At 47.8% G+C, this 15,322-nt stretch overlaps 1 protein-coding gene across 5 annotated transcripts in view; it reads left to right on the top strand.

Annotated features, from left to right (window-relative positions):
* The window catches only part of fynb (FYN proto-oncogene, Src family tyrosine kinase b), a 74,598-nt gene that overhangs the window by 12,894 nt on the left and 46,382 nt on the right, over positions 1-15,322 (top strand). For 3 of the 5 annotated variants that reach the window (XM_069161842.1, XM_069161837.1, XM_069161838.1), the window contains one exon: positions 5,874-5,942. The exons of 1 other annotated variant lie outside the window; for it this stretch is intronic. The gene's annotated coding sequence lies outside the window, so the exon portion shown is untranslated. Of the gene's footprint in view, positions 1-5,873; positions 5,943-5,968; positions 6,261-15,322 lie in introns of those variants that run through there. One more of the 5 variants, XM_069161841.1, reaches the window with a different exon arrangement.

Below are 15,322 nucleotides of genomic sequence, written 5' to 3'. Positions count from 1 at the left end.
ATCGATCCACTCATTCTTAATCTTTCATATGCACATATTTTTTTTTTTTTTTTTTTTTTTCACTTTATTAATCCTCGAGGGGAAATTTCTTTGCTACAGCAGGGGGGGGCTCTCAGGGGGGAGCTGCTGCAACAGGCTGCCACTAGCGTGGTGCCAGGTAACCTGACCTGAGGTGCATGTTTTTGGATGATGGGAGGAAGCCGGAGAACCCGGAGAGAACCCACACAAGCACAGGGAGAACATGCAAACTCTGCACAGAAAGGCCCAGGACCGGATTCGAACCTGGAACCTTTTTGCTGTGAGGCGACAATGCTAACCACTGCACCACCGTGCCGCCCTTTTCTCTAAAAGGAATTTCTTTTTACTATTCTGTTTTTTTTTTAATTTATTTATTTTTTTATTTTTTTATTTCACTTTATTAATCCCCGAGGGGAAAAATATATTCATATATATCTCAAAGTTTGAAAGGTACCTTTTTAAAGTTTGTAGTTTTCTCCTTTTATGAAGCTTGGATATGTAATAAAAAAAACCTCTCTAACAGTTCCAAAGCTTCAACTGAAGGTTGTATTTAGGAAACAAGACATTTTGATACTGAGGAGGAGATTATATGATTTTTTTTTTGTGAAATATTCCTTTTAAGTGTTTTTTTCATTGGCATCATTACATTACATTACATTACATTACATTACAGTTAGCTGATGCTTTTATCCAAAGCGACTAAGTGCATTTCAACCATGAGGGCTCAAACCAGAACAACAGGAATCAAGAAAATACAATTTCTTCAAGAAAGCCAAACTACAAAGTTCTATCAGTAAGTTCCATTTTAAGCTACTAAAGTTCTACTATTCAAGCTAAAGTCAGAAGAGGTGTGTTTTTAGTTTGTGGTGGAAGATGTACAGAGTTTCTGCTGTCCTGATGTCGGTGGGGAGCTCATTCCACCATTTAGGAGCCAGGACAGCAAACAGTTGTGATTTTGTAGAGTGTTTAGCTCAGTGAGGAGCAACAAGCTAATTGGTAGAAGCAGAGCGGAGTGAGTGGGCTGGGATGTAAGGTTGGACCATGTCCTGGATGTAGACTGGACTCGATCTGTTCACAGCACGGTACGCAAGTACCAATGTTTGGAAACGGATGTGGGCGGCTACTGGTAACCAGTGAAGGGAGAGGAGGAGGAACGGAGTAGTGTGAGTGAATTTAGGAGGTTAAAGACCAGTCGAGCTGCTGCATTCTGGATGAGCTGCAGAGGTCGGATGGTACTAACAGGTAGACCTGCCAGGAGGGAGTTACAGTAGTCCAGACGTGAGATGACCAGAACCTGGACCAGAACTTGCACCTCCTTCTGATTGAGAAGAGGACGTATTCTCCTGATGTTGTGCAGCATATATCTACAGGAACGTGTTGTTGCAGTGATGTTGGCAGTAAGAGAGAGTTGACTGTCGAGTGTCTCCGAGGTTCTTAGCAGTCAGGGTCGGGGATAACAGAGTTGTTGAAGGTAGTAGTCAGGTCGAGGGTGGGAGAGTCTTTCCCTGGAAGGAAGGGCAGTTCGGTCTTGTGGAGGTTGATTTTCAGGTGGTGTGAGGACATCCACTAAGAGATGTCAGTCAGACAGGCAGAGATTCATGCTGCTACCTGTGTTTCAGATCGGGGAAAAGAGAGGATCAGTTGGGTGTCATCAGCATAGCTGTGGTAGGAAAAGCCATGCGAGTGAATGACAGAGCCGAGAGAGTTGGTGTGCAGAGAGAGAGGGTGGTTAGATTTTCTACATTTCCTTTCTGATGCTCTCATAGTGGCTCTCTGGGAGCACCGAGTCAGACAACCACGGAGCTGGGGAGGACTGGAGGACATGGAGGAGGATAGAGACAATCAAGAGAGGAAGACAGAGTAGAAAGGAGAGTGTCTGTGGCTGAGTTAGGATCATCAAAGAACTGTACCAACATGATACAGTACAATCACAATATTAATGTTGTGCAGACATCTAAACCAATCATCTGTTAGATGTAGGGAGGCCACAGACTGTTTATAAAAGTGTTCGTAGTTTCAGGTCTGTAAAATGGTTCCGATGCAGAAGAGTCTTCAGCTGCAATACCACCGAGTGCCACTAGAGGTCGGCTCCAAAAAGCCTCCGGCTCCATAGACTCCCATTCAACTTCTCTCATCAAATTCAAAGTGAATAAAATGTGTCCATCAGTTATCTCGGTGTTGTTAGCTAAAGTCACTCCTTCTTATTAGTTTTCTGGAGATCCATCTGAAAATAATCCCTCATTCATTAGAAAAGAAGATTCAAAAAGACCTGTTTTTGGGGGCGTATCTGTTTGATTGACAGGCCTGTGGTGCAGTCAGGTTACAGCTATCGGTGGGCGGGACGTAGTATCGTCAGGTTTCCAATCAGATCGGTCAGATCCGCCGCTGGCTCCTCCCCCAGCTCGTCCAAATATGGTCACTTCCTGCTCCAAAATGCTCCGAACTAGCAAAGATGGTGACGGACGGAATCTGAACTGGAGGCTTCATAATGTTCACAAACCAACGATGACATCACTGATGGATGATGACATCACTGATGGTTGCTGCTTGAGTGAGAGCTTGGCATTTGCCATCATGCCCTGAAGCTGTGCAGTCTTGGAGAGAAACTGCGACGTTTGGATCTCTCAAGGTTTTCGTCGCCTGCGCTGCGAGACATGAGAATAAGTCGGGATCAAACTCAGACAGAAATCTAACCAGCCGTAGTTTTTTGGTCACGAAGCAAACAAAGAGGATTGAAGGAAAGAAGGAAGTTGTAGAGGAAAATATAAGGTGTATTTCATTTAAAGGGGGGCTGCATTTACATAACAGTTGGAGCCCCTCCCACTTTGACTATACTGATGCAAAGAGAGGAAAATAAAATAAGGGAACGAGCACAAAGCCTGATTCTTCTGCCTGAACTTTGGCTGCTCAGTACAGTACATGCAGTGCCGGCCTTCCTGCCCACTGTCAGCTCGGCACAGTGACTCCGCTCCCTCCTCTCTGGATCCCGCTGTGTGCCCGGCCACTTCAGTAGCCCACTCATCTGTCTCACTAGCCAAGCAGCAGCAGGGTAGAATGACTGAGCCCGTTGTGCAGGAGCCAGTCACGTGACCGCTTTGAGTGGCTGAATGACTTCCCCCTGCAGCCCCACTGCCATTATGTTTTATTGGAGGGGGGCTGCTGATGAAAAGAGAGTCAGCTCTCTTTTCTCTGGGCCTTCACACACTCATGGCAGAGCCTGCTGGGAGCCCGTCGCCATGGCGGCCTCGGCCCGTGGGGGGAAAGCAGGAGGAGGAGGAAGGAGTCCGTAGAGGGAGTGCTGACATGTCGGGCAGCCAAATGGCAATTTTCTGCTGCTAAAGAAGACTTAAATCACATGTTTGAGTCCGACACTGAGGTCAGCTGCAGTATTTTGGGACACCCTCACAGTTTTTACGAAGAAATCCCTAAAATAGACCCACTAACCTGCAACTGGAGAAGCAGTTTTTATTTGATTTGACCTCTAATGGTAGTTTACAATCATCCTGCTTCAGATTCTGTCGGTACTTTCTGGCCTGCTGGTTTGAATTACAGGTGTGTGGTAAACCCAGCACAAAGGAAGCGTGTCAAACCTCCTCTCATCCGCTTGTCCTCATTATCGCATTCAGTTTGCGAAGGTCTGATTCTACTCAATAACAGGAAATGCTGATGCAAGAGACCTCCACAAACACCACCCAGCAGCAGCAGTAGCAGCAGCAGCAGCAACAGCAACAGCTTTCCACGTGGGCGTCTGCTGTTGCAGAACAAACAGTTGCATCACTTTGGCAGAGCCGGCGTGCACTCGCAGCGTCTTCACCGCTGCCTTCTGGCAATCAGCGAAGCCACAGACAGATTAAATTAGATTAGCAGGGCTGAGCTTTAAAGTCAAATCAGCAGCTAATGGGTTCGAACATATTTGGCATCGGCGACAGCGCGTCTTTTGTAAACAGAGGGCGGTTTAGGAGGCACCACACAATGAGGCCACTGTGTAGTTGTGCTGTCAGTCAGAGAGCTGGCAGCCACTGAGACGTCCGTCCACGCCTGCTGGACGTCCATCCTGGAAATACAAGTCAGGGATGTTCTTTATGGTTTAGTTGTTCTCACACAGCTGAGATTTACAAAGCTGTCTTTGTGCCGGAGGAGTTTGTTAAAGCAGCGATAGCGGCAGGTGAATGCTGAAACTGTTGAAACAGAACAGGGTTTCTATTTTTGAGTGAGCTTGTTCGGACAAAATTGACTTTTTATCTTTTTAGTGCTGACTGATGAATATTTTCAACATGTTGTAGGAGAGAACCTGAAAAATCATTTTATTTATATTTACATACTGAACATTGTTATTGCAGCTTTCCCTCGTCATGCAGGCCTCTGTCCGTTTCCACTAACCAGTAATGGAGAGAAACGACACTGTACTGTACTCAAAGTGTAACAACCTCCAAACTGCACTCAAGTATTTCCATGTTTTGCTATTATACTACATTTTAGTGCAAAATGTTAGACTTTTACTCCCGACACTTATTTTCACCTGCTAAATCCCTCCCTCGAGTTGTGGAGATGCCGACAGAGTACTGGAGGCCTAATGTGCTGCGAGGATACTTGTTTTATATTTATATTAATAATTTAAAAAAAAGAAGTGTTTGAGGGCCTGAAACAATCAGATTATTCAATACTTCAAAGAACAGCAGGGATCAGTGTAAAGTCCAAAAATGATATCGGTTTATAGTTCCTCTCCCATTAACCCTTTAAAGAGTCACATGACTGGATTCAACCACACAACGCCCTCCTAGGTACAACAGCAGAATGCTGCTCTCACACCGACGCATTCAAACTCTCATCAGTCTCGCATGATATTTTACTGAACAACACCTTCCTTAACTTTTAAAACGTTCACACTGAGCTGATTGAGCTTCTGTACTCGTCCTCAGGTCGGTTGTGGGACTTCAAACTTTAAAGTGAGTATTGTGACATTGGTGTTCTGGTTCTCTTCTGTTATTGAGTGTGGAGCCATAAAACTGACAGCAGGCTACAAGTTTATGAGAAGAGTCTCTGATATAACACGCAGGGAGCATGTGATAAATAAATGAGCTGTTAAAAGACAAACAGCAGAATAGAATAGATTCATCGTTTATCAGTTGATTGGAGTTTTGGAGTAAGATTAGAAAGCTTTGTATTTCTTTTTACACTCCATTTAAAATCAATTAATTAACAGCAAATATAATTTCTTGATGGATTCAGTTATATTTTAACTTGTCTGTTAACCTTTTCCTGTAAATGAGCGTTTCAGCTAAATGCTAAATCAGAAAATTCATATTTCACATGTAGAAACCGACCACATCGCAGTCTTTTATTATATTTAATTTTTGCATGAAGGTCCACTGTTTTTTTTGTTCAGGCCTGTTTTGGTTCTGCAGCTTTGTCTCTTTGACTCCTGCATGAGTGAATGAATCCTCCTGCAGAGTGAAACGGAGCCATCAGCAGGCTTTTCACTGCAGCTGGCAGCGTTGCAGCAACCTGTTGTTTTTACGTGTTGCTGTGACAGCCGGGCTTGTTTGCCTCTTTCTTCGCGCTTTGGGTTTATTTATTATTTTATTATTATTTCGTTCGAGCTGGAGGAACCTGCGTTCATCGACCTCTTCTGTCTCTCGTCTTCTCGTTGTCCCGTATCACAGCGGGTTAAAACAGCTGTCCTAATAGGATCTGAGGCTGACGCTCCCTTGGCGCTGTCCCAGAGCATTCTGGGAAAAATGTGCAAGACCCACATTCACAGAGACGCGCGAGTGACAGCGAATGGCACGCGCGGATGATATTCATGTTTTATTGAACGCGACGATGAATAATTGAGCGTCTTGTGTCCCCCGCAGGGCCTCTGTTTCAGCGGCGCACAAAGCAATGCGGAGGAAGTAAAGATCCTGACACGCTGAGAACCAGAGGTACGACTTCACACTCACACATCCGTGATGTCACACAAACACTCTTCTGACCTCGGGCCTGTTTGCTTGGCACCGCATGAGGAGAACCGGCAGCAGATGGCCGGCCTGAAAAACCAGCTCGTTGTGGAGCTTTTTGCTCGTCTTCGGATGGATGTGGGTCACAGTCGGACGTGGAAGCACACCGATGCGTTCCGCTAGCCGAGAGGATTCCCCCAGAGGCCGACCTGCTGTCCCACCGGTTGGTGTCACCGCGGACCGGGTGTTCTGCCGGGCGGCACTCGGAGCGGTCCGTTGCTGTCGTCACAGGTTTCACCACAGGTCAGCAGATGCAACCAGCTGAAAGCGGAAGCGTTGTATTCCTGTCTGACCCCGGCCTCCATTTTTACGGCGGGCCATCTTTAAACCCGCAGTGCAGCACTGAGGTCAAAGCGTGGCCTTCCCGTGGGAGTTGATGTGAGGTCGCGTGTGCGCTTCCTCCTCATCCAACGCTGCATATTATCTGGGCTGAATTTGCAGCAGATGCCAGATGTTGGAGCGATGTCCTAATCCGAGTGTCAGCGCGCCGCTTCCCGCTCGGTACGACGGGAACGTGTCAGATTAGTTATGGACGTCCCTCCTTCCTCCACGCGGACGGACGGCTGCGGACGCTGCTCACTCACGTTAAAGTGTTTAAAGTTTGGATAAGATGGAGGAGAACAGAGGAGCGGGGGTTGATATGAAGCAGAGACGTGTCAGAACGAAGAGTAATTAGCTTTTTATTCTCCCTTTTTTTTTTTTCTCCGCATTGGATTTGTTTTAATGTTTGGAAAGGCTGTTCTGATCTCGTGAAGTTTTACTGTCGCTGCCTGAGGCGCTACTCCGACTCCCCGCTGCGAGTCGGAGGGCAGACCGGGATGCCGACTTTGATGATGTTTCACGACGCTTTTGGTGGCGCAAGTTCGACAAATATGTCGCAAGATAACATGTTTGTCATTGATTTGGAAAGTTGTGTTAAATAAAGGCTCAATAACCAACATTGCTGTTCAAAAATGATGCCGCTCAAAAAGCAGCCTCCAGTCATCATCTTTAAGATGCAGAAAATAAAAGTGCAGCGTGTTTTTAACGAGCTTCAGGCGACAGTTCAAAGGCTTTAACATGCAAATCAGCAGATTGTGTTCATCATCAGAAACAGTCCAGATTCTCTTTATTCTCGTGTTTTGAAGCTGTAATGAGATTTCAGCAGGACGGCGCAGGGTTAGCGTTCATCTATGAACTACATAAGTGTTCCACGTTTTCTCTCTTGATCAGCATCTTGAAATGAAGCTGCTTCAGTCCTGAAAGCTCAGCAGAACTGGAGTCGGCTGATTGGGCCAATCGGACCTGTCGTTTAGAGTCGCTGCATCTTTCCTGGGAACAATAACGCTTCCAAACATTTGATCTGCGTGACGTCAGATTCTCCTCCAGCTCCGGTTTCACGTCCTCATTTTCATTGAGGGTCTTCACCCGACCGGTTTAACTGACAGCAACTGTTCCTCTGCCGGAGCTGTGAATGTGCAAAGGTGTCATCCGAGTTTGGAAGCGTGAAACTAACCGAGCAGCAGTTATCTGATTCATGAAGGTGCTAAACTGAAGAATGGAAAGAAAAGAAAGAAAATGTTTGAATATGTCTGGGGCACTCCTGTTCATCACTTCAGGAGACGTCCGGAGACGGAGAGTGTCTGATCGGTGTTGTGAAGCACCGGGTCTGTTTCTGCCTCATCGTGGTTCACCTACTGCAGCGTTTCTGTACAACACGGTCCTGATGTCGTGTTCACTTGTTGTGTGACCGTAGACGACTCCACGTCTGCTCACGGTTCCCTCCGATGTTTCGTCCTCTGGAGTGTGAACAGACGAGACACTCTGAACGACAAAACCCAGCAGAGGAGGACTTGCAGCTAGAAATGGCGAAGAGGCTTTTTGAGGTAGAGTTTCATCAATGGAAACGAGCTGAAGAGGGAATTCTTCCAGGAACCCGGAGTCAGCTGAGCATCTGACGTTCGTAGTGAGCGTGTTCATCATGCAGGCTCAGACATCAGCGCTAATAGCTCATTTATTATGTGTGCTCCAGTTTCCAGCGCTGCTTCTGTGCGGTGACGCCGCCTGCAGCTCGTTCACCGCCGAGTTGCTGCTCAACGTGTGACTCGGCGGTTTCAGAGAAGCTTCTCTGAAACAGAAGAATGTCAGAAGAGCTGCAGATGAAGAGCTCCCTGTCTGTGTGTGTGTGTGTGTGTGTGTGTGTGTGTGTGTGTGTGTGTGTGTGTGTGTGTGTGTGTGTGTGTGTGTGTGTGTGTGTGTGTGTGTGTGGGGTACCGTAGGCTGGTGAGAAACAGAAAGTGAGTCACTGATTCCAACCCTGTCTCGGTGCTCCCTCTCCTCCGTCTCTCTGAGTTTCTACATTGTAGAGGACGAGCCGAACAGCTCGGTGGTGATTATCTGCATATTATCCAGACATTGATATTCATTACTAGAATTATTTGCAGCCATGAGACAAACACACACTCGTGTGTTCCTCAGGCGTCTCCTCCTGCCAGCTCGTTACATGATAATAACTGTTCCAGTGTGGTCGTGCAGCTTTCCACTCAAATGTCAGCGCCGGCCTCAGACCTCCGCTGTGGTTCCCGGTGGGCGTGATGCTGAGGAGGTGCAGTCAGTGGGTAGAAGTGGTGACGCTAATGAAGCTTGTTAAGCTGCACTCTATTATATTGACACATCTGGTGGCGTTTTTTTTTCCTCCTCGCTTTCCTTCCTCCGCCTAATGAAGCGATGTGTTCAGGATCTGGGCGGCTGAGTGAAGTGTCTCTGCAGGATGTCCTCCACTGAGCTATGTCCTCGCTGCTCGTTACCCCAAGTGGTCTCCTGAAACCTCGGCGTGACACATCTGCACATAAAAGCTCCCCTCCGGTCTTCTTTGGCCACTCGATGGCTGTTAAGTGTCCTTCTTCCAGACGGCTCTGTGTTGACCGTCAGACCCTCTCATCTTCACCTTCACCACGCTGTCCAGGTGCTGCCGTGGAGAAAGCGGCGACATCAGCGAATTAGTGCCGCGTCCTGCTGATGGAGGTCAGCTGTGAGGAACGTCAGAGCGCTGCATGGTGGCGTCACATCCCTCCTGGGCTGCAGACACCACGTCCGTCTGTCATCTCCGTGAGCAGAAGGCCAACACACTGCGCAACGTGTGTTCCTGTAGACATCAGTAATACTCAGCGGCCGCTCGTGGGAACGCAACATGAAGGTCTCAGTTGCCCTTCAACCTGCAGAACTCCGCCCATCAACTGTGGAGGAAATGAACGTTCTTTCATGAGTAAATTACCATCATCATGAAACTGGTTTTAGCTGGTGTTTAATTCAGAAACAGGGATATTTGCCGTGATGTTTTTTTGTGCTCATTTATTTCTCCTCTTTGGGTCGTTGTCAGTTGGTCGAACTAAACGAGCGTTTTGAAGATGTATCTTTGGGAAGCTGTGATGGACGTGTTCCTCTGTTTTCTGTTAATTCACCAGATAATATTATTCTCATTGTTGGCTATCATCAGATTCATTGATAATAGAAGAGACGTCCTCGCTGCCTGTCTGCTGATGAAACACCGGCTGGCTGCTTTCACTTCGTTCTACACGTCAGTGAGGAAACATGTTCTGTTCATTCTGGTTGGTTATTTTCTTGATTTCAAAACGATGTGGTAGAAATATCACCACGGAGATAAAAAATATATATATATATATATACACACCGAGAGAAGGAGCCCAAAATACAGGTCTGCCTCAAAGAATATCTCCGATTCTAGGTCTGAATGCTCCTCTCAAATGTTTCTGTCAAACAAGGCCGAGAAGGTGGAGAAGCAGGAGGAGGTGGATAAGGTGGAGGAGGTGGAGAAGATGGTGAAGCAGGAGAAGGTGGAGAAACAGGAGGAGGTGGAGAAGGTGGTGAAGCAGGAGGAGGTGGGGGAGGTGGAGAAGCAAGAGAAGGTGGAGAAGCAGGAGAAGGTGGAGAAACAGGAGGAGGTGGAGAAGGTGGTGAAGCAGGAGGAGGTGGGGGAGGTGGAGAAGCAAGAGAAGGTGGAGAAGCAAACGGCAGCTTCACCTCTTTAGAACGTCTTTCGATGTTCCACCCTCTCTGGATGGCCGCTGCCTGTATGACGGTGGGCCGAGTGGGTGGAGGCTGACGTGGGTTTCCGACGGGGATGTTTATGAAGTGTGTCCTGTGTTTAAACTGATTTGTCTTGTTTGTGTCTCTGCTGACAGCAGAAACATGCAGCCAGTTGTTGCACTGCTAACAGGATGCAGTGTGTGTGTGTGTGTGTGTGTGTGTGCGCGCGTGTGCGCGTGCGTGCGTGCGTGTGCGCAGATGGTACATAACCTCATCCCATTTTACCGACTCACCAACTTCCTAAAGAGCCCCCCTTCCCCACATCTGCTGCAGCATGCTAATGACTGGCATTGGGTCTGTTCAATGATTCATGCTTCTCCTGGTGAGCCTAGAGGAGGGGGGAGTGAGGGGGGGCAGGTAGGGGGGTGGGGGGTTTCCATGTCGTCATATGTCAGTACTCACTCTTCCCTGTTAATGTTGATGCATGTTGCTAACATAGCAGGAAAAGCATCTCCCCGGTAATAAGAGATGGAGATCCCCCCCCCCCCTCCCCTGTCTGTGTGCATGCAGATGAAGCGAGCAGACCTCCACGTGGCCGCAGGAGAAGGAACACAGATTTGTTTATAAGGGGGGGGGGGGGGGGGGGGGGTTCCTCGATGCTCTCTGTGATGGCCTCCTCAGGGCTGCCGTGATCTGTCAATAGTCTCCATGGGCTCTCCACATGTTGGAGCCCCAGGGGGGAGGGGGGGATGTGGTTTTAATTATCAGAAAGGCGGGGATAAGGGTGGTTGGGCTGGGGCCATATGCCGCGCCCCCCACTTCCCCCTCCCTTTTCCCCTCCCCCTCCCCTCGGGGGACGAAGCCAGCAGCTTAATGAGCCCTGCAGGAATTAGAGCTGCTTTAACCAGTGTTTGGACGGCTGGGAGAGATGCTCAGCTGATTTACAGCTGCTGATGGGAGGAGGGGGAGGAGGAGGAGGAGGGATGGGGAGGGAGGGGGGGTGGGCTGGGACCTCATCCTGTCTGTTGACAGACATGTAGAACTGTTAAGGGACTGGGGAACACAACACTGAACATTAAACACTCAAATATTAGTCTTAATTATTCATGTTTCAACAAGTTTCAATAAACGAATCACAAAAAGACAAAAAAAAAAAAAACTTTTTCATTTAACAAAAGAAGCCACGTTTCCAAAATGTGAAATGTTGAAATTTAAGCTCCAGTTCAAAAATTTTGTCTGAATCCAATGATCTAAAATGTGAAATTTAAATGAGGCAGTCTGATTAAAGTTAAGAGTTTATACCTTGATCATACTGTCAGTGCCAGTTGTTGATATTTTCAGTTGTAGTTGGTAGGATACAGTATTGAGGTTTTGTTTTGTTTTTTTATCATAAAAACATTGTATTTTTTGTTGATATAATGAACACTGAGCTAGTGGCTCCGCTGTGATTACAGTCTGACAACCTGGTTCACACTCGGGTCTCTGAAGGTTCGACCAATCAGCAACCAGCATGATGATGAAGTAGTTCCAACGATGGCGGCAGTGGTAGAGTTTTGGTACACAGTGTGTGGTGGTCAATTCTGATTGGCTAAAGGCTGCTCCAATAGTTTCAAAAGGAAGCAGAGGTCTGCATCCATGTCATCCATGGCCAGAACCGTTTACTCCCACCGTGTTTGGATCTGGTGAAACCAGGCTGCATATTTCTGCTCTGATCTGGACATTAGAAATACAAACTTTCTTCGTCCTCATGGGTTGACCTGTTCAGACCTTCTTAAGTAAGAGATTGCGTTTTTTGGGGGGGATGCTTGTAGCTATGGTAACAGTCAGCTCCGCTGGGGAGAACTTGAAGATAGCTGCAGTCAATAGCTTTCCAATTTAACTCTTAATTTAAAGACTTGGCTGGATAGCATAAAACCAGACACTTATGAATGTCGTCAGACTTTTAAAAACATGACGGAAGCCGAGAGTCTGTAATGTAGAGTATCAGTCTGTCATATTTCACGTGTTCCCTGGTTTATTGTTTGAAATCATAGTTTCAAATGGAGAGTGTGTAATTAGTGCAGTAGGCTGACTATCCGCCATCATGACCTCACTGCCTCATCAGCATCGCAGGACTCTTCCAACATCATCTGTGGGTTGGGCTTAATGGAGCCCCCCCCCCCCTCCTCCTCACACCCCCGCTGTGCTGTAACATCGAGGCAAACCAAGAAAAGACAACAGCTCCGCCTCTGCAGCAAGATATTTCCCAAAGTCGGCCTCATCGTGATCAAATCTGCACCGTGCAGAATCCAACGTCGTCCTTTCTTTCACACACGTATTCATGGATGTGATGACGGAGGCCTGCTGGTCGAGTTTGTTTCCACACGGCTTCACATGATTGACCCATGACTGATGGTCGATCAATCACACAGGAAGCCCCCCCGGCCCGTCGCTCTGCCCGGGCCTCGAACCCCACTGAGCGGCTCGTCCGCCTCGGCCCGACCACTTCCTCAGCTGTCAATCATTTGTCTCGACAGATCTCACACTGGTTACACAGAAACTCTCCCAGCGGGTGGTGTCAGTCCGTCAGTCGGCCGTGCGTGCGGACGCTCCTCTGATTGACATGCAATTATATCCATGGTCCTCGGAGGATAATTGGTTTATGGCTTGAATGTGTGTGGTGACCCCTGACCTTTCTTCTGTTGACTGGCAAATTCTTAATGACAAGGTCAAAGTAATGTGTTGCTCTGAAATGTCCTTGAACACATCACTCGTTTCCTCTTCCACCACTTATTTTGCGTGTGAGTGAGTGTGTGTGTGTGTGTGTGTGTGTGTGTGTGTGTGTGTGTGTGTGTGTGTGTGTGTGTGTGTGTGTGTGTGTGTGTGTGTGTGTGTGTGTGTGTGTGTGTGTGTGTACTAATGCAGATAACCTGAACGAAGACAAAGCACGATGAGCCTTAAAGATGACCCCGGCCGGAACACAATCCTCTTTGGATGTGCTGAGCTGTGGGGGTGTGGCAGCGTCTGGGGGGGCGTCTAGACGAGGTGCCAGGAACGTGGTTACCGCGCCACGCAGCTGGATCACAGCTGGATCACAGCTGTCCCCTCGGTGCTGCAGCTCAGCGTCACGTCTGAGGTCAGATACTCTGACAGAAACTCACGGGTGGAGTTTTCTCCCTGAACGTGTCCCCTCGTCATCCTCCATCATTCACGGGCTCTTGAATGGTCGTCCTCCACTTCCACACTCTGCCAACCTGCTCTGGCAGCCGAGCGTGGACCCATAGTACTCGCTGTGCTCTGGTATGTGGTATCCTAGCAACGGGGCCGGAGACAGATCGTTGCGTTGGGTCAAAGATGGGCGACGGTGCCTCATTTGCTCGGAGGGGCTCGTGTGACGTCACCCTCAGCTGTCTCCCTCTCACCTCATTTTACCGGCTTCCATGTTTAGTACTGCAGCAGATTAAGAAGCATCATGTCACAGAACGTCGCTATAAATATTCCCCAAAATGATTTCTGCCCATTTGTTAATATCAGCGGTGTATTGGGCTTTTGAGGCTCGACGGGAAAACAGAGCAGGGAGGATGACAAGCGGCGCGAGCCAGAATCAGGCCCATGTGTTCCTGTTGGACTCCAGCTCGGCCCGTTCGCTGGGAGGAGGTGTGAGGATGAAGTGCAGACAGTCAGAGCGGGACTCGGAGGCTTCCTCGCTCTATTTATAGAACGAACGCTCGACTCGCCGTAAGACACTTCATCAGCAAAACTGCCAGCTGCCTTCCTCCCTCCGCGCGGAAGAAGTGAGCGGTTCTGTTCATCATTCTGTGGCTGAGCCAGATTATTACACAGCAGAGGTGAATGGAAACTTCAACCTTCAGATATAATGGAGGCCTCTAACCACATCCTGCAGGTAGTCGTACAGCGACGGGGCTCAGAGCTGTCAGAGGGATTCAGTTGTGCAGCGTCTGCACATCTGCACACTTACAGGAAGTTGAAATGCTCAGGCATAATTTCTTTTGTTTTCAGATCTGTCAGGTTGTTTTCTTTTGACGTTGTAACCATGAGAAGCAGGCCTTCTAGTCATGTAAGTATGCTGCTCTGTGTGCCTTTGAAATACCACGAGTATGTACACCGATAAGTGAAACCACGACGACCACTCACATGTACAGCATTGATTAAGTTACAGCAGCAGCACATGCACAGGTTTATTTATCAGAGTGTGTTTGGAGGGTAGACAATGTTCACATGGAGAGTCATGCAGTTTGGAAGGGCAGAGCCCAACCCAGGTTATTTTATAAAGCTAGAATTTACAGGTATCCCCTGAACGCCTCACAAAGACCATGTATTGTCTGCATTGGAGATTGTCCGGTAGGTCGATCCATCGATGTTGTCTTCTTGGACAAATAAAACAATATAAGATGAAAAATAATAGATGAAATAAAAAGTGCATGTGTGGGAAACACTGACGTCATAATGTTCCTTCACGTCAGTTTTATTGTGACATGGATGTCCTCCGTATTAAGCAAACCTCTCCATCTGCTTCTTGCTGTCCAGCTGAAAGTGTTTGTCCGCCCGTTTTCTAACAGCGAATGTTTGATTAGACGGCGTGACCCAGCGAGCGTTCACCATGCTGCGGACGAGAGGAAACTGCAGCGCTGCGCCGTAACAGTTCCCTCTTGTTTCCTTCGCAGCGCGCAGTCAGCCTCGCGAAGATGTTCAGAGACGTGAGGATGTTGTTACAGTCGGGCTCTCCTCGACGTTTCACTCATCATAATTAAGCTGAGAGGGAGACTTTGAAATGCCGTTCTGCGAGCTCAGTACAGTCGTGTCTCAAATCGCAGGACATTCATCGTCTCTTGATTCATCTGGATGGGACAAGGTGGGGTGTAAAACGTTTCTTTAAGGTGATATTTTTAGTCCTTTGAGAGATTTTCTGAAAGGCAAACTGGATTTAGCTTCTTTTTTTTTGTGTGTGTCACGTGACCTGCAGTTCTGAATGTCGCCACTACTGCAACAATTACACAGCTTCTTCAAACCACTGACTTTCAATTGGATTTTTGTAGCAGTCCATGTTTTTTTTGTTGTTGCTTGTTTGCTACAGGATTTGGATTCTGAGCGGACCAAAAAAAAGGACACGAGCATGTTTGCGACTTTCTACAATCAGTAGTCTGGAGTGAAAAGTGTGGCCTGTCATGTGAGAGTCTCGTGGTGAGTTTCTGTGTCTCGGAGGCGGGCTCTGTGCTGCCACGGTGACGGACCAAACCAGCCGCTCTCTTGCCGAAGATGAGGCGTCCCTTTTAGTCCGA

The sequence above is a fragment of the Embiotoca jacksoni genome, unplaced genomic scaffold, assembly GCF_022577435.1.
Source record: "Embiotoca jacksoni isolate LCO1_2020_lvr unplaced genomic scaffold, fEmbJac1.0.p SCAF_29, whole genome shotgun sequence".
In the NCBI taxonomy this organism is placed as follows: Eukaryota; Metazoa; Chordata; class Actinopteri; family Embiotocidae; genus Embiotoca; species Embiotoca jacksoni.
The sequence above is the reverse complement of the archived record's forward strand: the minus strand, read 5'-3'. Positions and strand labels throughout refer to the sequence as shown.